The following is a 23,241-nucleotide window of genomic DNA, read 5'->3' as shown; positions in this document are numbered from 1 at the left end:
TTCCCACACCAGCCATCAGCTGTCCAGATAACAGAGGTAGTGAACTCCACAGGAGGGCCCTGCTTCAAAGCCCGGAACCTCTTGCAGGTCACCTTTGTTTACAATTTCTCACCTCCATTCAGCCAGCCAGGAACCCAGCTAATGGAACAGGAAAGACCTCTCTGCAGGGGGTCTAGGCCAGCGCCCAGTTCAGTCACCATTAGCAGACATATTAGAGACGGTACTTCATAAGGAATTATGAATCAGCCATCCATCACAGGCATAAACCCGATACTTATTTGTGTCCCTGTGGCCACGATGAACAGGCCGGTGGTCGTAGTTTGGTGGTGGGAGCTCAGGGAAGGGAGATATATATATCTCCCCACAGAAACCACATAACAGTACCATGCTTGGACTCTACTGGTAGCCGGAACCCAGGCGGATCCATTGGTCCCAGAACCACCTTCATGCGACATTCTGGTCTGGAGCCATGAGCCCCAATCGGTTTTGTGGCTCATGTGCTGCCAGCCCAGCAGAGGTGGGGTGGACCCCTCCCAGAGGCCGGGAGGGGAGGGGCCGGCTACAAGTTAAAAGGCTTGTGCCAGCAAGTCTTTTCTCTGAAGGAGGGTCACATCGTGCCATGTGTTTAGAGGGACCTGCAACCTGCTGACATCACTGCCCTCCATGTGACTACAGCAAAGGACTCATAACAACCCAAAAGGACTCATCCATCTGGTAAACTGACTTTCGCTCTGTTTAATCCTGTTTGTACCATACCACCTGTATTTGTAACCTCAAACCATTGTATATATCCTTGTGTGTATAGTGTATTGTCTAGTGAGCCCTTAAGGCAATTAAATATATAATTTATTCTTGTGCTGTCTTGTATCTCGATTACGAATCCCTGCGTACGTGTTTCAGCAGAGGGGGGGTGGACCCCTCCCAGAGGCCGGGAGGGGAGGGGCCGGCTACAAGTTAAAAGGCTTGTGCCAGCAAGTCTTTTCTCTGAAGGAGGGTCACATCGTGCCATGTGTTTAGAGGGACCTGCAACCTGCTGACATCACTGCCCTCCATGTGACTACAGCAAAGGACTCATAACAACCCAAAAGGACTCATCCATCTGGTAAACTGACTTTCGCTCTGTTTAATCCTGTTTGTACCATACCACCTGTATTTGTAACCTCAAACCATTGTATATATCCTTGTGTGTATAGTGTATTGTCTAGTGAGCCCTTAAGGCAATTAAATATATAATTTATTCTTGTGCTGTCTTGTATCTCGATTACGAATCCCTGCGAACGTGTTTCAGCAGAGGGGGGGTGGACGCCTCCCAGAGGCCGGGAGGGGAGGGGCCGGCTACAAGTTAAAAGGCTTGTGCCAGCAAGTCTTTTCTCTGAAGGAGGGTCACATCGTGCCATGTGTTTAGAGGGACCTGCAACCTGCTGACATCACTGCCCTCCATGTGACTACAGCAAAGGACTCATAACATTGTGCTGTCTTGTATCTCGATCACGAATCCCTGCGTCCGTGTTTCGGCCTAGTTATACGCTACTGCGGGTTGGTTTCCTACCCTATATAATCCAGTTAGCGGACCGGGCTTATATCAAACAAGAAACTGGTGGCAGTCTTCCCGGGCTGAGAACGCGCTGCTTCACTGGGGCAGTGAAAAGGCTCTCTCAGCTTGTTGCCTCTCTGTGCCCGTGTGGACAGGAGGAGTCTGTGAAAACTGTACCAAGACTGACCTTACCCGCTCCTCCAGGAGGGTGTAACGTCACGCCTTGGTAACCTGTGACCATACCGTGTCTTGTGAGCTCGACGTAGTTGACCTCCGACATCAGTTGGGGTACAGTATTCGTCACCCCCCCTTCCCCAAAATAAAAAATACATAAACAGTTAAAATAATAAAGATCATGGGCATCGCCGCGCATGAAACCGCCCATACTATTAAAATATTAAAAAAACTATTCCATACGCAAACGGCTGAATGGAAAAAAAGTCACCTCCCACAAAAAGTTGAGTAAAAAGTGATTAAAAAGTCCCAAACTCCAAAATGTATCAATGAAAAGTACAGATCGCGCCGCATAAAATGAGCCCTTACAGATCTCCATACACATAAAAATAAAAGTTTTTGGGGTCAGAATATGGTGATACAAAGTAAAAATTCGTTTTTTTCCAAAGAAAAACTATACATATGTGGTATTGTTGTAATCATACTGACTCAAAGAATGAAAGCTAAAGGTCAGTTTTACTGCATAGGGAACGCTGTAAAAACAAAACCCGTAAAACTGTGGCGGAATTGTGTTTTTTTTTATAATTCCATCCCATTTAGAATTTTTGTAGTGTATAGAATATTAAATGGAGGGATCCAGGCTGCTGAGAGTACTGTAGGCATGGAGGAGGGGGGTTGCTGTTCTTGTTAAGATATAAGCTGCATTAACACGGCTACTGCTGATATGGACAGTGGAGGAAACCCACCTTCATTTCCTCCATGGAACCAACATTGACATAATTGGCCTTATATAGCCAGTGTGATGATCATATTCTACATGACACAAATAATGTAAAGTCCCTCCTGCTTGGCTAAGCCATTGCCTTCAGTCATTCCTCAGCTTCATCAATCCTTTCTATGAGATTTCTACAGGAACATGCAGAAAATCCTGCGGACTGACACGAGTGGGGGCAAGATAATCCCCCCTATCATTCATAGTTACATAGTAAGTATGGCAAAAAAAAAAAAAGTTCCACCAAAGGATTGGAGAGGATGTGGACGAAGGGAGGAGGTGAAGTTAAATTATAGAAAATTGTTTGATCCTGTGGATCCAGAAGAAGATGAGAAACCCATTCAACCCATACACTTTCTGCAATTAATTACAGAAATCAGAGCATCCTAAAATTTTATACATTGTAATCACCTAATCATTCCTATAAACTCTATGGCAAACCTTTCTGCCAAACTGCAAAGATCAACACCTCTCCCAAGACAGCAACTTCTGCAGACCTTTCATTTGCACAGCTCCGTGTTTTACGTCATCACAGTAAATATAAAGTCTGAACGTATGCAGAGATTTGGAGACAGAAAGAGCAAGGGCATCTGACTCATCTCTCTCCTGAGAACAGGACTCATCTGCTGTGAATGAGAGGGAAGGGAGGGAGCAGAGCTTTTCTAGTCATGCTTCCTCCTCTCAAAATAGCATGAAGTAGAAAAAGATATTTATGGATCCTGCCAATTATTATCCCCGCAAGGTACGGTGACATAGGGCATGTGTAATAAATGGAATATTAGAAACATGGGGAAAAAATTCTTTAGAATTGGAAAGAACTCGATTGTGCAGCTTTCCACCGTGAAAAACATGGCTGACTATACATTTAGGGGGGGATTTATCATTCCCCCCACGCAACTTTTAACACCACTTGAAACAAATTGTGTAGCAAGTGGCGTTTCTCCACCGCTTTCACCACTTTCCTGAAAAAGGGGCATGGTGGAAGAGCGCAGAAGCGGGGCCAGAGATGACGGCATTTTATCTTCATGTACACTAGTTTTCTGGCATAAATGAAGACAGAAATCTACATACGGGAGCTCTGAGCTGAAGATATGAGGTCTGCACACTTGTGTTTAAGGCTGGTGCTCATGAAGGACTTGTCAGTCACCCAATATAATCCCAAAACTTGCGGCACTCTAATAAGTATAGTGCACTAAAATCATATTTTATTGTGAAGGTTTAAACTTCCAAATAATGATGCAAATGCATATGGTGGATTATCAATTATGAAATGTCACTCAAAATCCTTGTGGACCTTCCTCTTGAGCCTCGTCATAAATTAGGCGCATCTTCCGGCATTGCACAGGAGAACATAGACTTAAAATGGTGGTCTATGATAAATCTACCCCTTAGTGTCTATGTCTGAGCCATGATACTCTTATTTTACACTTTGGATGTAATTACCTGTATTTCACATAAACATATTCTTCCAAATGTTGTTGCAGGCTGTTCAAACCAGACGCATATCTTGCAGTTCCTGGACTGCAGTGCTAAATCTTTAACCATGTATCATTTATAATACTGGTGTCTTATCATGTGGCATAGCAGATACATCATACCCCCTATGGTTTTGACCCTGGCTCAAGTCTAATATACTATAGCAATACTGTATGATTCTAGATGCCCTCACTGTAAGGCCTGCCTTATACTTTAGTCCATTAGTTAAAGGGGTTCTCTGGGCTTTAAATATTGATGACCTATCCTCAGGATAGGTCATCAATATCAGATCGGCAGGGGTCCGACACCCGGAACCCTCACCAATCAGCTGTACGAGGAGACGGTATGCAGTGTGTGCATGTGCCATCTCCCTTCTCTTTTCCTGTTCACCACTGCTTTGTCATAGACATAGCAGTAGCGAGCAGGAAGAGAGATGGGAGACGGCACGTGCACACTGCGTGCCCGTTTACACAGCTGGGGATGCTGGGTGTCGGACCCCCGCCGATCTGATATTGATGCCCTATTCTCAGGATAAGTCATCAATATCAGATCGGCAGGGGTCCAACACCCAGAACCCTCACCGACCAGCTGTACGAGGAGACGTATGCGGTGTGTGCATGTGCCATCTCCCTTCTCTCTTCCTGTTCACCACTGCTTTGTCATAGACATAGCAGTAGCGAGCAGGAAGAGAATGGGAGACGGCACGTGCACACTGCGCGCCCCTTTACACAGCTGATTGGTGGGGATGCTGGGTGTCGGACCCCCGCGGATCTGATATTGATGCCCTAAACTGAGGATAGGTCATCAATATTAAAAGCGAACTCCTTTAATAGAGCTATTTCTGGTTTATGTCACATGGGTTAACAAATGTCCGTAAAACACCAGTATATTGCATATTTATGGGCAGAACCATTTTTTGTATTCTTTACACACCGCCCGATTTCTGCTCGTATAAAGGCTACTGTCAAGGCAATAGAAGGGCACGTCATTTACTATATAATCGACATCACTTCTCTTATTAGCCATGAGGCCTGTTGATAAATATGGCTCTCAGGGTACAAATTCTGGCCTCTATTTATTTGATAGACTGGTACCTGATTTACTAATAATACTACTGTACAATTAAAGGCTATGTACACCTTTGGGGCAATTTTTTATGATTGCATTTGACTTATTTGGAGCGAAAAATAACTTTTCAAAGTGATCTTTATTAAAGATTTTCAGCCATTTTTGAGAAATAAGGGTTTGCAGAGTATCTTCTTAGTCCCATCATCTGATGGCTCATGTGAAGTCTCTGATCTGCTGACCTCATAAACACTTATTTAAGCTTATATTCTTATCAATTGGAAAAGATTTTTAGCCTAAAATGAGTAACATAGTTACATAGTAATAATATAGTTGGAAAAAGACAAAAAGCCCATCAAGTTCAACCAAGGGATGGGTGGTGATGCGATTCCCAGAAAATGCAATAAAAAAATTGCCACCAAAGGTGTCCATTGCCTTTAGGGCTCCGCAAAAAATACGTATGACGTCCGTGTGCATTCCAGAACAGCCGGCCCCTAATAGAACAGTACTATCCTCGTCCATAATGCGGACAATAATAGGACATGTTCTATTTTTTTGCGGAACGGAAATACGGACATAAGGAAATGGATTGCACACGGAGTAACTTCAGATTTTTTTGCGGAATCATTGAAATGAATGCTTCCACATACGGTCCTAAAAAAAAAACGGACCGGACATGGAAACAAAATACGTTCGTGTGCATGAGCCCTTAAGCAAAGGTCAGGGTTAGTCAGGGTGGAGGGAATTTGGTATGACACAGAGGATAAGGATGATATGAGAGGGGGGCCAGAAAGGACTGGTAACTACAATGCTGCCCATAATTATTCATACCCCTGGCAAATGTTGACTTAAAGTTACTTTTATTCAACCAGCAAGTAATTTTTTGACGGGAAATGACATAGGTGTCTCCCAAAAGATAATAAGACGATATACAATTATTGTGGGGAAAAAAAAATTCTCAGCTTTTATTTACTTTTGAACAAAAAATACAAGATGTTCCGCACTGTGGAAAATCTCAGAGGACGTGGTCGGAAGCCAAAAGTGACACCTGTGCTGGCCAGGAGGATAGTTAGAGAGGTGAAAAAGAATCCAAGGATCACCACCAAGGCCGTCCAGGTGAATCTGGGCTCTGCTGGTGGCAATGTCTCAAGGCAGACAATCCAACGGACACTGCACAATGCAGACCAAGGAGGAAACCACTTCTCCAGATAAGGCACATAAAAGCTCACTTGGCCTTTGCAAAAGCTCATCTGGACAAAGAAGAAGACTTCTGGTCTTCTGTGTTATGGTCAGATGAAACAAAAATTTAATTGTCTGGTCACAATGATGTTTTCTTCATTTGGCGTAAAAAAGGAGAAGCCTTCAACCCAAAGAACACCATCCCCACTGTCAAACATGGTGGTGGGAACCTAATGCTTTAGGGGTGTTTTTCAGCCAATAGACCAGGGAACCTAATCACAGTAAACGACACCATGAAAAAGAGCAATACATGAGGATTCTCAACGACAACATCAGGCAGTCTGCAGAGAAACTTGTTCTTGGGCTCCAGTGGACATTTCAGCATGACAATGACCCAAAACAGACAGCAAAAGTGGTGAAGAAATGGTTAGCAGACAACAACATTAAGGTTTTGGAGTGGCCCAGCCAGAGTCCAGACTTGAATCCAATTGAGAATCTGCGGAGGGAGCTAAAGATCAGGGTGATGGCAAGAAGACCCTCCAACCTGAAAGATTTGTAGCTCATTGCTAAAGATGAATGGGCAAAAATACCTGTGGAGACCTGCAAAAAGCTGGTCTGCAATTATAGGAAGTGTTTGATTTCTGTAATAGCCAAGAAAGGCTTTTCTATTGATTATTGAGAACGGTATGAATAATTTTGGACTGGACACTTTTTGCTCAAATGTAAATAAAAGCTGAGAAATGTTTTTTTTTCCACAATAATGCCTCTTGTACATCGTCGTATTATCTTTTGGGAGACACCTATGTCATTTCCCGTCAAAAAATTACTTGCTGGTTGAATAAAAGTAACTTTAAGTCCAAATTTGCCAGGGGTATGAATTTTTATGGGCAGCATTGTATATGGTGCCCGTATTCACTATGGCACAATACATCAGTACAATACATATTCCATCCCTCATCAGTGGACCAAACTGCTGCATGTACATATGGTATATTATTAATTTTCCTGGTTTATATATTTTCTCTCTTTTTTTCATTTTCATTTGCATTTGATAATAAGAGACCATTCATTCTTATGTTCACAACATCAAACAACATTCCTGTTCAAAAACCATCACATTATTGTCATAGAAACAGTTAGTAGCTACTGAAAACACAGATCACTGCTGGCATTTACACATCAATTATTAGTAGATCTCATCGTGGGCTATAAAGCCATCTGTAGAAACTTTTCTTCAGCAGTAAAGTGTCAATGGAAATTATTATCTTAAAATGTTGGCAGTTGTGCCAGTTACTAATGTGTGCATTATTTCTGTATTTTGTCAAGATTCCCAGACTAGTAAAGCAATCAGATATATGCCTATATAAATCTAAAGGCCCCTTTACACAAGTAGATAATCGATTCGATCGGACGATGAACGAGCTGTTATTTGCAGACTCGTTAACATTCGAGCGATGGCCCTTTGAAAGCACAGAGTATCCTGTAAAAATGTCTGAGCGTGATCATGTAATAGAGCGTCTGTCAGGAAAACAGTTGCATTCACACTGAAAGATAATTGACTGTGTGGGTGGTGTTTGGAAAAATAGGCGTTGTGTTATACCCTTGAAGGGAATGTTTAAATGGTGAGTAAAGAACCTTCTTTACCACCAAAGACCACCTTCCCTCCTGTATGCACTATCCATTTTGTCTTCACGGTTGCAAGATGAGCTTGTGGGCAAGACGCCACATTGTCAAGGAAACATTGGATGATATTATGGAGGATTGTGGTGACTGATATTTGGCGAGTGAACATTTGCTCAGAGTACAGCGTTCCTCCCACTTCAGTTTGACCAATAGCAGAACACTTGAAGGAGAGAACAAACTTTGCATCCACACCCTTTTCTGATTTGCAGATGTACATCGACAAGCAAAAGGGTAACAATGTTATGAACTTTTGACTTTCAGGCTCCATCAGGGGCGTTGCTAGGTTAAAATATTCGGGGGCCTGGGCCCCTGATGTTTTGTCCCAGGCCCCGAATGTCCTGCCTGCCTGCTAGATACAACTGTATTGTCATCCTCAGGACGGCAATACAATTGAATCTAATGCAGTGGAAGAGCTGAAGGACCTGTGGTGACATCACAGATCATGTGACCAGTAAAACAGGCAGTGGTTAAAAAGAACCTCCTTATGTCACCATCATGTGACCAGTGCAGGAGAGGACGGCAGTGAAGATGAGAAGTCCAGGGGTAAGAATCTGTGGTGATGTCTGCTACATGAGGAGAGGTAAGTGAAGGGAGAGGCAAAGCAATGCTGGGAGTTGTAGTTATTTAACGGGGACTTTATGTTAGGGCTGAAGGGAGGGGTGTTATTTATATGGAACTGTGTGTTGGAGGTTTCTGGGGAGGGGGTCATGTTATATACATGGAACTGTATGTTGAAGGTGGCTGGGGAAGGGGTCATGTTATATACATGGGACTGTATGTTGATGGCGGCTGTGGGAGGGAGTGATGTTATTTACATGAGACTGAATGTTGGAGGGGGCTAGGGCGGGGTGATGTTATTTACATGGGAATGTATGTTGAAGGCAACTTTGGAAGGGAGTGATGTTATTTACATGGGACTGTATTTTGGAGGCGGCTGTGGGAGGGAGTGATGTTATTTACATTGGACTGTATGTAGGAGGGGGCTGGGGGAGGCAGTGATGTTATTTACATGGGACTGTATGTTAATGGCGGCTGTGGGAGGGAGTGATATTATTTACATGGAACTGAATGTTACAGGGGTCTGAGGGAGGGAGCGATGTGTTTTACATGGGATTGAATATTGAGGGGGCAATGTTATTTACATGGGATGGCATGTTGGAGGCGGCTGCGGAGGGGGTGATATTATTTACTTGGGACTGTATGTTGAAGACAGCTGGGGAGGAGGTGATGTTATTTACATGGGACTGTATATTGGAGGGGGCAGGAGAGATGGTGTGATGTTATTTACATGGGACTGTATGGCGGAAGGAGGAATATAACTACAGGGGGCACTGCAGGAGGCATTATAAATACTGGGGGCACTTCAGGGTGAGCATTATAACAGTAAGTGGCAGTATAAACACTGGGGGAACTTTAGGGTGAGCATTATAACAGTAGGAGGCAGTATAAATACTGGGGGCACTGTAGGGTATTAAATATCCAGGGGACACTATAGGCGTTCTTATTACTACTGGGGGCTCTATAGGAGGGACTTGTAGATCCGTCTTATTTCTACTAAGAGCACTATTGGCGGCCTTATTACTACTGAGGGGTCTGTAGAGAGATCTATTGCCACTGGGGGAACAATAGGGAGGCCTTATTTTTACTAGGGGCTCTGTAAGGGCATTATTAATACTGGAGGGCTCTTCTACTAATGGGGGCACTCTTGGGGAGCACTATCACTGTTAAGGGCAGTATTACTAATGAGGGCATTCTACTGTAGAAAGGAATTACTATTGGTGGGACTATGAGGAGCACTATTACTATGGGGGGCACAATTTTTTCTTCAGGATAGTATTTGGGGGTATTGGGGCGCACAGCGAGCAACAGGATAACACTGTGGGGACTCGAGGTTGGGGGATGATAGAAAAGTGAGGAAAGTAAGATGTCTGTGTGTCACACTCTGCAGAGACGAGGCAGCTGAGAGAAGTTATACGGACCAAATGGAGAAGATGATGACAGAGAAGATCTATATGGGGGGAAACGTCACCTGGAGGCCCTGGATGTGACAGGTATGTTTTGCTGTATAGCAAGTACAGCAAAATACGGTGTGTGGGAGGAGGGGGGGGGGGGGGACTTAGAGAAATGGGCCATATTCATTAAGGGTTGGGCTCTGGATCTTTTGAGACCCTAGCAATGCCCCTAGGCTCCATGAGACTGCCATCATTTTATAGACAATCATATTGGCTATCTCATACATAAATTGGACTTGCAACTATTTAGCATTTGATTAGTTATACAGATTCTTGTCATGTAACTGCATTATTACTGCAGGTAGTGTTTAAAGCCAAAGGTGGTGTTACAAAATACTAACAAAATAATTAAAATCTAGAATTGTAGGAGAAAAACAGTAACAATGCAGTTACATGACAAAAATCTGCATAACTAATCATATGCTAAATAGTTGCAAGTCCAATTTATGTATGAGATAGCCAAGAGGACTTTCTGCAAAATGATGGTAGTCTTACGTTCGAAGCTGTAGTGGATGTTGAGATATGGAGTCTGAAAGTCAAAAGTTCAAGACATTGTTACCCTTTTGCTCGTCAGTGTATTTCCAGCTGAAGTAATTAACAACCATTGGGGTAACGTTTCCACACCCACTGTGGACTCTTCTGTGCTTTAGAAAATACCTATTTACACTTGTGGTATTCTGGACCACGAATAATGATTTAGGTGTCTACATCAGAGAGATAGATAGATAGATAGATAGATAGATAGATAGACACAGACATATAGATAGATTAGATAGATAGATAGATAGACACAGACAGATAGATAGATAGATAGATAGATAGATAGATAGATAGATAGATAGATAGATAGATAATAGCTGATCTTGGGCTCTTTTCACATTGCACCTTTTGGGGGACATTTTCAATATGGGGGGAAATTAAAGGGGTTTTCCAGAGTTGAAAAGGCAGTTGATTTGGCAGCTGCATATGCAAACCAGCAAATTACATCAAAGCATTCTATGACATCACAATGATGGCCCATGCATTAGAACACCAGATAATAGTTGGGCTTCTCATTTCTTTGCAGGAGGGCGAGTGGTGTGGTCAGAAGCTACAGCAAATATGTACAGAGGTTCTCCAGCTTCCTCTATGCTCACAGGATACACTTGACAGGGGTTGTTATTTTTGGGGTATGAAAAATAGACAGACAGCTGATAGGTAGATAGATATGAGATAGATAGATAGATAGATAGATAGATAGATAGATAGATAGATAGATAGATAGATAGATAGATATGAGAGGATAGATAGATAGATAGATAGATAGATATGAGAGGATAGATAGATAGATAGATAGATATACAGCAAAAACGAAGGCAGCACTCCAAGTTGTGAAAAAAGTGGAAGGTTTATTCACCCAACCAGCAGCAACGTTTCAGCTCTCTCTATGGAGCCTTTGTCCAGCTGAGTAACATGTGCATAATGGCATACATAAATAGTGGCAGTGATTAACATGATTACAAATCAATTCCAATGGTCATAAACATAAATAAGATGAATATAAAAATTTACAGTCATATAAAGAGTATAATTCATCCATACAGCTAGTGTACATATAGTGGCGAATAGGCGCATACATAAAAATTCATAGTGTAATTCATACTGTGTACAATATGCCCCAATCTTACATAATCAGTGATTATTGCAGAAGTGAACAAATATGTGAATAAATTAAAGAAATTACTTAAAAACCTTTGAATGGGTAAGAGGCTGAAGCAACATGGTGGAGACTGCTGGCGTCCGGAAACAGCAGCTGCGCATGCGCCGCGCCGCATATTATCGCGAGACTTGCATCAAAACTGAGTGACGTCGCTGGCCATAACAAAGATGGCCACAATGGAAAAAAATGGAGTGAGGGCGCATGCGCCACCAGGCGTTAACGCCCATCCAGCTTCACAGAGTACTAGTTGATAAGATATATACCGCATTTTCAGCAGAGAAGCCGATCCATAGATCGGGGGCCGGCGGTTCAATGCCGGTCACCGTCAGGACATCCGTCATGACAGGGGGGCGTGGTTCTCATACCAACTCCACCCCATCGTCCAGATATATCGGCGCATCCGCTCCAAAGCGCTCGTGCCTGTCATGTAGTAGCCGATCCAAATCAGGGATCAGTCATAACAGACTGCAAGAGCGCAAGGATCCAATGCATCGGTAAACTTGCAATAACAAAGATATATGAAAAATTTATAAAAAAAATGAGGATAACAGCAGGATTATCCAACCGTCCGTGTGGTGTGACCCCAGTCCCACTTACAGGGGCTAGAGCCACAGCAGACAGACAGGGACAATCACTTCACCATTCAGCATCGCAGATAAGTACAAGAATATAAATGAGGATCGCCGACACAGTTCCTCCAGTCTTCACCCCAACTACCATTCATAGTATGAAGTCATAATAAGATCCTGTATAAAACAGAGGAGATAAGGAGAAAACCAATTAGATAAATAGCACATGTTATTTTCCATAAACGTAATCAGAAAAAGAAAGGACATGCATAGTCAGCAGTCAGACTATCCTGAACTCCACATTTAAGCCCTGGGGTTTCAGGGTGCCCAAAGTATAGATCCAGTATAGTTCACGTTTTTTTAAAAGTTTGACACGATCACCCCCACGTCTGGAAGGGGTTATTTGTTCCAGAATTCTAAATCTTAGGTCATTTTGTGTGTGTTTGGCATCAGCAAAATGTTTTGACACTGGGAGGTCCATTTTTTGTTTCCGAATGGAATAGCGATGTTGGTTGAGACGGGTTTTGACGTCCCAAGTAGTCTCCCCAATGTATAGAAGGTTACAAGGGCAAATCAGCAAGTAAACAACATAGGACGAGTCACATGTTAGGTACTGTCCGATTTTCACATTCTGTCCTGAAATTGGATGGGGAAATGTATCACCTTTCAGCATCAGCTTGCAGTTAATGCAATTATAGCATGGGTAGCAACCCTTCCTGGTGGACCCAAAGTAAGACTCGCATGTCTCCCTGGATGTGCCAATATCTGATTTAACCAGTCTGTCGCCTAAATTGCGACTGCGTCGATAGGAGCAAAGAGGTAGGGCCTTAAATTCCTCAATTTGTTCAAAGTTACTGGCCAGAATGCGCCAGTGTTTTCTGATAATTGCCGCAATAGTCGTACTATTAGTATTATACTCAGAGACAAACGGGATCCGGGGCTGTGATCGTTTAGGATCACCTAGTCCCGCCTTAATAATCTCTTTAGTAAGGGGTTTCACCCTATTGGTGTGTTCTTGAATAAGCTTTTTAGGGTAACCGCGTGTCTGGAATTTCTGGCCCATCTCTTTTAGTCTAACATCGACTAGTGCTGGATCTTGTACAATTTTCTTCACACGAAGGAGTTGACTAAAGGGGAGTGACCTAAGCATGGGTTTTGGATGGTGGCTTTCGTAACGCAACAGTGTGTTTTTGTCGGTTGGTTTTACATATAGGTCGGTTATTAGCTTGTCATTTTGGATGCTAACCTGGGTATCTAAAAATTGTATTGTGGATTCAGAGTGGGAGAGTGTAAATTTCACACTGGGATCAATAGTATTAAGGAAAACGTGGAAGGCGATGAGGTCCTCCGTGGCGCCGACCCAAATCAGGAAAATGTCGTCGATGTATCGCCACCACCCCAGCACATGGCTGAAGTGGTGGCACACATAGACGACAGACTCCTCAAGATGGGACATGTAAAGATTTGCATAAGTCGGCGCCACGTTGGACCCCATCGCGGTACCACGCAATTGTAGGAAAAAGTCATCCTGAAATAGGAAATAATTCCTGGTCAGGATGAACCTGAGAAGGGAACTTAAGAACTGTTGACAGTCAGTGCTGTATTGTGTCTTTTCTAGTGTCTGTTCGATAACTCGTATACCTAACTCATGTTCTATAGAGGTATAGAGGCTTACCACATCGAATGAAGCCAATATTGCCCCCTCTGGTATGGACAGATCTGCAATTTTGGTTAAAAAGTCATTGGTATCTCTGATATGGGAACATGATGCTGTTGCATAAGGACGCAAGATTTTGTCAAGGAAAATAGCTACCTTACAAAACAATGAGTCCACGCCCGAGACGTGGACTCATTGTTTTGTAAGGTAGCTATTTTCCTTGACAAAATCTTGCGTCCTTATGCAACAGCATCATGTTCCCATATCAGAGATACCAATGACTTTTTAACCAAAATTGCAGATCTGTCCATACCAGAGGGGGCAATATTGGCTTCATTCGATGTGGTAAGCCTCTATACCTCTATAGAACATGAGTTAGGTATACGAGTTATCGAACAGACACTAGAAAAGACACAATACAGCACTGACTGTCAACAGTTCTTAAGTTCCCTTCCCTGTCTGTCTGCTGTGGCTCTAGCCCCTGTAAGTGGGACTGGGGTCACACCACACGGACGGTTGGATAATCCTGCTGTTATCCTCATTTTTTTTATAAATTTTTCATATATCTTTGTTATTGCAAGTTTACCGATGCATTGGATCCTTGCGCTCTTGCAGTCTGTTATGACTGATCCCTGATTTGGATCGGCTACTACATGACAGGCACGAGCGCTTTGGATCGGATGCGCCGATATATCTGGACGATGGGGTGGAGTTGGTATGAGAACCACGCCCCCCTGTCATGACGGATGTCCTGACGGTGACCGGCATTGAACCGCCGGCCCCCGATCTATGGATCGGCTTCTCTGCTGAAAATGCGGTATATATCTTATCAACTAGTACTCTGTGAAGCTGGATGGGCGTTAACGCCTGGTGGCGCATGCGCCCTCACTCCATTTTTTCCATTGTGGCCATCTTTGTTATGGCCAGCGACGTCACTCAGTTTTGATGCAAGTCTCGCGATAATATGCGGCGCGGCGCATGCGCAGCTGCTGTTTCCGGACGCCAGCAGTCTCCACCATGTTGCTTCAGCCTCTTACCCATTCAAAGGTTTTTAAGTAATTTCTTTAATTTATTCACATATTTGTTCACTTCTGCAATAATCACTGATTATGTAAGATTGGGGCATATTGTACACAGTATGAATTACACTATGAATTTTTATGTATGCGCCTATTCGCCACTATATGTACACTAGCTGTATGGATGAATTATACTCTTTATATGACTGTAAATTTTTATATTCATCTTATTTATGTTTATGACCATTGGAATTGATTTGTAATCATGTTAATCACTGCCACTATTTATGTATGCCATTATGCACATGTTACTCAGCTGGACAAAGGCTCCATAGAGAGAGCTGAAACGTTGCTGCTGGTTGGGTGAATAAACCTTCCACTTTTTTCACAACTTGGAGTGCTGCCTTCGTTTTTGCTGTAAGTCTACAATCTGGACCTTGGTCACAGGTCTTATAAGGAGGACTTTTTGCACCCACATTTAATTTTTTTTGAGTGCTGCTTCTTTTCTTTTCTTTTCTAGATAGATAGATAGATAGATAGATATGAGAGGATAGATAGATAGATAGATAGATAGATAGATAGATAGATAGATAGATAGACAGACACAGACAGACAGATAGATAGATAGATAGATAGATAGATAAATAGATAGACAGATAGATAGATAGATTTTGTGGTGCAGATTTGGTGCGGAAATGCACAGAAATCCACACAGAAATGTGTGTGGATCTTCTGCAAGTTGACTTGTGCAGGTACACTAAGGCCTCTTTCACACGGGCGAGATTTCCACGCGGGTGCAATGCGTGAGGTGAACGCATTTCACCCGAACTGAAGCCGAACCCATTAATTTCTATGGGGCTGTGCACATCACTTGTGCGTTGCGTGAAAATCGCAGCATGCTCTATATTGTGCGTTTTTCATGCTACGCAGGCCCCATAGAAGTGAATGAGGCTGTGTGAAAATCGCAAGCATCCGCAAGCAAGTGTGGATGCGGTGCGATTTTCACGCACGGTTGCTAGGAGATGATCGGGATGGGGACTCGATCATTATTATTTTCCCTTATAACATGGTTATAAGGGAAAATAATAGCATTCGTAATATAGAATGCTTAGTAAAATAGGGATGGAGGGGTTAAAAAAAATAAAAATTAAAAATTAAACTTACCTCATCCACTTGTTCGCGTTCGGGACTGGGTACCAAACATGCCAATTTTTCTCATGCGCATGCAAGACGCATTAAAACACTTTGCACTCTCGGGAAAAAATCGTGCATTTTCCCGCAAGGCACCCACATCTTTTCCCGCATGTCTCCCGCAACACCCGTGTGAAAGAGGCCTAAGGCTAAGGCAACACAGCGACATGTGTTGTGTGACAGCAAATCACAGAAAAGATCTGATTGGTTGCTATGGGCAACTAAACCAGATTTCCTTCACACCAGTTTTGATAATCCTCCCCTTGTATGTAGATAATATGGGGCACAATGGTACAGGGAGAACAGTCACATGCTAACATTTCTGTCCTCTCCTAGTCATTTCTCATACATTTTCAAACTGTTTAAAACTATGAGGCAGATTTACTAATCCTATCCAGTAGTTAGCGGGTGTAAAGTTAGGTAGTGTAAGGCTAGGGCTACACGGCTAATCGGGTTAAAAAAATACCTACTACTCTATTTGATCGTGGAGAGGACAGAAATGTTAGCATGTGACTGTTCTCCCTGTACCATTGATTGAAGACTCTGCGCGAAATCTCACGTGGTGATGTGATAAAGTCATCTCGCTGACAGGGCGCGGTGACGTCATCACTGATGATGTTACTACGCCAGGCCAGCACAATGACGCACATGTCACCCTATGTGAGATTTCGCATAGTTTCTGCAATCAAGATGGCCGCAATGGCGTCTCCGCGATCAAATGGATAAGGGGATTTTTTATTTTTTTACTGCCATTTCAGAAAAAAGAAGATTTGCTACTACAAAGCACGAATAAATTCCGCTTTATGGCAAATCGAATTTTTCTTGAAATTCGGATCGAAGTGCACTTTGGATACTTTGATTCGCTCAACACTAATGCCCAAAAGACCATGCAGTACCCAAAGAATTGTAATGCAATATATTGCAATGTGGTACAGGTAGTCAATGCAGTTTTAGCCCCTTGTTAAAATTGGAGCAACGGAGCGAGGCGCAGACATTAGCGAAGTGCATCCTGACTTGGGGGAAAGTACGAACGCAGGAAGGAGTTAATTTTATGGGATACTCGGTTCTGGAGTCTGATTGGTGGGAAGGGGGGGCGGTATTAGCTAATTTTTGCGGGCTGTATATAAATTGTTACAGGGGTGGGACGTGCAGTAGTGTCCGGGGTAGACCTGCGAGTTGCTAGATACGCGTGAGTAGTGATAGGTAATGTAGTTGCGGTAATGTCTTCCTTAGAGGAGTTGCTGGCGGCGGTTAGGGCAGCTGCAGAACAGCATGGTTCTGCATGGCTGGAGCGGAATTTTCAGGCGGCTTTGGAGGCGCAGGCTGTGCCACCAGCTGCGCCGACAGTGAGGAGCAGGGCCCGGAGGTCTGTGCCACCGGACAGACTGAGCCCTGAGGCGACCCCCCGGGTGCGGCGACGCTTAAGGAGCCCCATCAGGGACCCTACGCTGCGGTCGGTCGGCGCTGAAAGGGTTAAGGCCGGCCGTTGCAGCGGGAGGAATCCTGCACAGCGTCGAGCACCTGCAGGGGAGGGACGGGCTAGCCCCCGTTTCCTGTCTCCTTCACGGCGGGGGGGGGGGGTCACCGAGCGGCGATACCATTGCAGAATGTCCCATTGGAGGAGCGGGCGCATCGGGCCTTACCTGTAGCGGCGAGCGGGAGCCCGGCCGGGAGGATGGCGGCGGTTGCGGCCTCACTGACCAGTGGTGATGACCTGCCAGCGAGGACGGTGACCGGGCCGGAGCGGGTGGTGCCGTGGCCTGTATCGGCGGGCCAGCGGCGGTCTTCTCCCTGCCATGGAGTGAGCAGGACGAACGCAACAGCAACACCAGCGGTGAGGCCTGGTACTGCAGGCAGGAGGACAAGGGGAGGAGCGCTGGCTGTGGAAGCCGGTTTAGCTCCGCCCACAGTGCAGCAGGTAGAGCCAGCAGCATCTGGAAGACACAGGGCGGCTCTTGGCTGTCAGGCCAGGGAGTCTGTTTCCCGGGATTTCGAGGAAGAGGCCAGGGATATTCGGGGATGGCGACCACATGGCGGTGGGCTTTCGGACAGCGAACCAGCGGAGCCGCGACCCCGTCTTTCGGACGTCGACAGGGGTCTTCTGCCTGAACAGTCGCTGGAAGAAGGGGAAATTATTCAGGAAGAGTGGGAAGCGGACGATCGAGTGGTGGACGCAGAAGACACCTGTCCAACAACGTCTTCATCACCGGTCGGAGCTACGCCGAGTGGAGTGTCAGCGCGGTCTGCGGCTGCTGGGTGGATGCCCCAGGGTCAGTCTGGTGAGAGGTCGATGAGTCAGGCTCATGTGTTGGGTGGGGTCACATCTGATCAGCTGTGCAGGACTGGGTCGGAGGGTTTAGCGCAGGAATTGTTGTCGGGCATGTTGTCATTATTGTCGCGTTTGGGGTCAGGGGCGGTCACATCTCCAGCGGCAGTATGGGCTACTGCGCCGGCGGTGGGGGCTGGGGAGCGAGCTAGTACGGCTTCTGTGGTGAGTGCGCCTGATGCGGCAGCTGGGGGAGCGGCAGGGGAAGTGGAGGCGAGTGGGGGCGGAAAAGCTAAGGCGGGGGAGGATATTAGGTTGGCGGATGCAGCAAAGGGGGAGGTTTACGTCTGCTTCGAGGGGCCGTTGGGGGCCCACTTGAAGCCTGAAGTCCGGGAGAAGATTTGGAAGGACGAGTATGTAGAAATATTTTCGTTGCTTCCATTAGAAAAGTTTCATTTGGATAGGGTGAAGCCTGAGGAGAGCAAAAAAGAGGAGGAGGAGAAGCGGCGGTATAGACTTATACAGCGCACTTTTTCTAATTGGCTGCAGGCTTTCGCTATTTTAGTAAGTGTAGTTGGCGAAAAGACGCCCGAACACTGTTCGGCGCTCTTTTGCTATATGGATGCTGTGGGGGAGGCGTACCGGACGTACGGGGGGGTGGCTTGGCTCTGGTATGACGAGCAGTTTCGCCAGAGGAAGGCGGTCCGGCCCGGCATTCGGTGGGACCACAAAGACATTATCCTTTTGGATGCGGCTGATGACGGCTCCAAAAGGGGGTAATCAGCCCTTTCGGGGTGCGTCCGAGGGTTCCTCGGCAGCAGATTCCAATAGTGGGGGGAAAAGGGGATGCTGTTGGCAATTCAATGAAGGGTATTGTAGGTATTTGGCCGATTGCCGGTTCAAGCATGAATGCTCAGGTTGCGGAGGTGCCCACAGCTTGTCGCTGTGTTTTAGGCGCGGGAAAGGAAAGGGATACGAGGCTGGGCAGAAGAGGGGTGACTCCAGTGAGGGTGGACGAGATGGAGCTGCAGTACACAGCCCTGCAGGGTGAGTGAGTGGCAGGTCACGGTTAATAGGCAAAATGAGGGTTGCTCTTGGTACTCACAGTTCATAGGAGACCCTGGGCAGGCGTACAGCAGTGATGGAGAGGCTGGCACAGAAGTCCTCTGGGGCACTCTCAATGTATAGGGACCCGGCCGATGGTAGATGAGGTGCCCTGGGTGTTGTAGGTTTAATGTGCCGGTGGCAAGATCCCTTTAAGTTCGTGACGCCAGTGTCGGTAACGGTGGCACACCGATTTATTGTGGTAATAAGTGAGGAACACAAGTTGCAGTGAACCAAAACTTTTGTTTACTAAAACAGTTAACTATTTACAGTTCTTTGTTCAGTTCCACATGTACAAGAAGGTAACAGGCAGGCTTTACATCCAATGGCAGGCACAATGTTCTTGCAAGATACTCAGAGGGTTAAACACTTACAGATCAGGCTGCACTTTTCCTCAGAATCCTGTCTGTCTTTATCCCAAGGCCCGTATGCCCTATTGCTGGCTTTATCCTTGGTTAGGGAAACTTCCTCAGGTATATATCTCCTTGCTTTGCATACAGTATATATCCTTCTGCCCTTCAGCTCTCTGTTTGGCTGGAATTATGGCTCTGCACTCTTCTAGGAACTTCAGGTTTCTCAGGAGGTATCCTCTTCTCCTGGTGGCAAGCTAGAAGCCTGGGCTATCTAGCTGCATATCAGAGGCTGGATCCCAGCTACCCTCTGGCTAGGGTGCCACACTTGGCTTCTCCAAATCCACTCCTCTTTTCACTCACTTTCTCCCTGGTCTGGACCTGGCTATTTATACTAGGGGGTTCCCTAGCTCCCTCTACAGTCTAGGAGGAGGAATTACACCCCTAATAGGCCTGGTACTCGGGAGATAACATTAATAAAATGACAATTATACATTAAAATGACATAAAATACAATAACCATGTTCCACAGGAGGTGGAGAACAACATGGCCCAATTGACCCTTGTGTAGTGCCCACCTTAAACTAGTGGGACACTACAGAGCCATTTCTAAGGATCTATCCAAATAGGGAGGCAGCAGAGTTGTTGTTATCTGGTTTTAGGGATGGTTTTAAGATCCCGTGTGTTTCGGAGGGTTTAGGTGTTGCGGCTCGCAACTTGTCTTCCGCGTTGCAACGTCCGGAGGTGGTTGAGGATAATATTGCGAAAGAAGTGGCTGCTGGGAGGATTGCTGGTCCGTTTGCGGAGTGTCCGTTGCAGGGTTTGTGGGTGTCACCGTTGCGGTTAGTCCCAAAGAAGGAGCCAAACAAATATCGGCTTATTCATAATCTGTCATTTCCTGCGGGGGGTTCAGTAAACTATGGTATTGACGACGAGTTGTGTTCTGTGTCGTACACGTTGTTTGATGAGGCGGTGCTGTGGGTGCGCCGTTTCGGGCAGGGAACTCTGTTAGCGAAGACAAATATTGAGGCAGCGTTTCGTTTACTGCCCATTCATCCGGATAGTTTTCATTTGTTGGGTTTTAAATGGGTTGGGCAATTTTATGTGGATTGTTGTTTGCCGATGGGCTGTGCTATTTCGTGTTCTTTGTTCAAAAAGTTTAGTTCTTTTTTGGAATGGGTGGTGAAGCGAGAAGAGGGTTGGAATTCAGTGTTGCACTATCTTGATCATTTTTAGTTTTTGGGGCCAGCAGGGTCAAGGGTCTGTTCGGTGTTACTGCACACTATGGACCGGGTGACGGCCAGGTTTGGGGTGCCGTTAGCGCCGGAAAAAACAGAGGGGCCGGCTACCTCTGTTAAGTTTTTGGGAATAGTAATCGATAGTGTGGCAATGGAATGCAGGTTACCCGAGGAGAAGGTGGTGGATTTGCGCGGCAAGGTAGCATTCTTGAGTAAAGCGAAGAAGGTGCAGTTACGTAGGGTGCAGTCGGTTTTAGGTAAACTGAATTTTGCTTGCAGGATTTTGCCTATGGGCTAGGTGTTTTGTAGGCACTTGGCCATGGCTACAGCGGGTGTGAAGGTGCCTTTTCATTTTTTACAACTGTCTGCTGAGGTGCGGGCGGATTTAGTAGTTTGGGACCGTTTTTTGTACAAATTTAATGGTCGTTCAGTGTGGATGGAGGAACCGATTTTCAGTATAGACCTAGAGCTGTTTACGGACGCGTCAGGTTCTTGTGGTTATACTGCGTTTTGTCAAGGGCAATGGAGTGCAGGTCCGTGGCCAGAGGAATGGGCAGTGGCCGTTTTTCTGGGTAATTTAGTGTTGTTAGAATTGTTCCCGATTGTGTTGGCAACTGAGTTGTGGGGCGATTTGTTAAGGAATAAATGGGTGCATTTTTTGTTGTGATAATTTGGGAGCGGTGCAAGCAGTAAACAGTCAGTTGGCCAATTCGACCTCGGTGTTGCGCTTGCTTAGGCATTTGGTTCTTAAAGGTTTAAGGTTGAATGCGTGCTTTGTAGCGGTGCATGTTCCTGGCGTTAATAATTCAATTGCGGATTCACTTTCTCGTTTTCAGTGGGATCGTTTTCGCAGATTGGTGCCGAGCGCGGATGCGACGGGTCTGCCTTGTCCTCAGTGGCTCTGGAGCGTGGCCTTGGGGTCTCATCAGATCTGATCAGGCGGTCCGTGAGTAGGAGTACGTGGTCAGCTTATTCGTCTGTGTGGTCTCAATGGGAACAGTTAGTGGATCAGGTTGGGGGTGGCGTGGTAGTGGAGGACTTGCATTTGCTACTAGTTTATTTTGTGGTGATGTCTTATAGTTTGGGTGTTTCTTTCTCTGTTGCTTCTAAAAGGGTTGCGGCTGTGGCGTTCTGGTTGTGTATGCGCGGTTTGGCTGATGTGTCCAGAAGTTTTTTGGTTCGCCAGGCGTTAAAGGGTTATAGACGCAGTGTAGTGAGGACAGACACTCGTCGTCCAGTTTATTTTCCGGTGTTGCAGGTCTTGTGGGAGGAGGTTGGTGTGGTGTGTAAGTCTGGGTATGAAGTTTGTTTGTTTCGAGCTGCGTTTTCTTTGGCCTTTTTTGTGCCTTTAGCCAACAGTTGGGCGCGAGGTGGGGGTCTGTTGCATGAGGACATACGTTTTAGTGATGAAGGTGTGCGATGTGTGTTGCGTAGGTCAAAAACTGACCAGGAAGGTAGAGGAGTGGCCATTTTGTTGCGCCCTTTGTGTCAGTGCTTTGCCCGGTACGTTGTGTGGAAGAGTTTTTGTCTATGCGGCTGAACGTTGGGGGGTCTTTGTTGGTGCACCAGGATGGAACGGCCTTGTCTCGTTTCCAGTTTGTTGCAGTGTTCAGGGAGTGTTTAGCTGCGGCCAGTTATCTGGCCAGGGAGTTTGCGTCTCATTCCTTTCGGATAGGCGCAGCGACTGAGGCGGCCAGGTGGGGTTTAGGGGATGAGGCTATTAAGCGGATTGGCAGTTGGGAATCGGCGTGTTTTCGGATATATGTTCGTCCTCACGTTATAAGGATTGTTTTTTTTTTTTTTACTGTACTGTGTTTGAGTCATGTTATTTGTATTAGTTGCACATTAAGGCATAGTTTTAATTTATTTATTTACAGGGTCCTCATCGTGCTTGGCGTGGATTCTGGGACATTCCTATGTTCACTGGGGTGCCTTGCGAGCCGACGTGCGGAGAAATGGAAGGCAATTGGGGTTCCAGCCTGAGGAGTTGCAAGTGAGGTGGATAGGTTTGCGCGGTCTCTTGTGGGGTAGGGTGTTACCTGAGTTCCATGCCTCTGCGTTGTTGGATAGGCCTCCCAATATTTTGGTCTTACATGTGGGGGGTAACGATTTAGGTGTTCGGCGGTCTAAAGATGTGATTCGGGATATCAAGCTGGACCTGTTGCGGTTGTTATGCTATTTTCCGGATCTGTTGGTAGTCTGGTCTGACGTGGTGGCTCGGAGGTCATGGCGATTTGCGAGGTCGGTGGATTG

At 45.6% G+C, this 23,241-nt stretch overlaps 1 long non-coding RNA gene across 1 annotated transcript; it reads left to right on the top strand.

Moving 5' to 3' along the window:
• The first annotated feature begins 2,528 nt into the window (after positions 1 to 2,528).
• Positions 2,529 to 22,967, top strand: LOC120997736. Its single transcript, XR_005778215.1, has 4 exons — positions 2,529 to 2,539; positions 12,379 to 12,391; positions 12,617 to 12,622; positions 22,845 to 22,967. It is a non-coding gene; the product is annotated as an uncharacterized LOC120997736 (long non-coding RNA).
• Positions 22,968 to 23,241: the final 274 nt, after the last annotated feature.

This window comes from Bufo bufo, chromosome 4 (assembly GCF_905171765.1).
Source record: "Bufo bufo chromosome 4, aBufBuf1.1, whole genome shotgun sequence".
Classification (NCBI taxonomy): Eukaryota; Metazoa; Chordata; class Amphibia; order Anura; family Bufonidae; genus Bufo; species Bufo bufo.
Note: the sequence above shows the minus strand (reverse complement) of the source record. Positions and strands in the feature narration are given on the sequence as shown.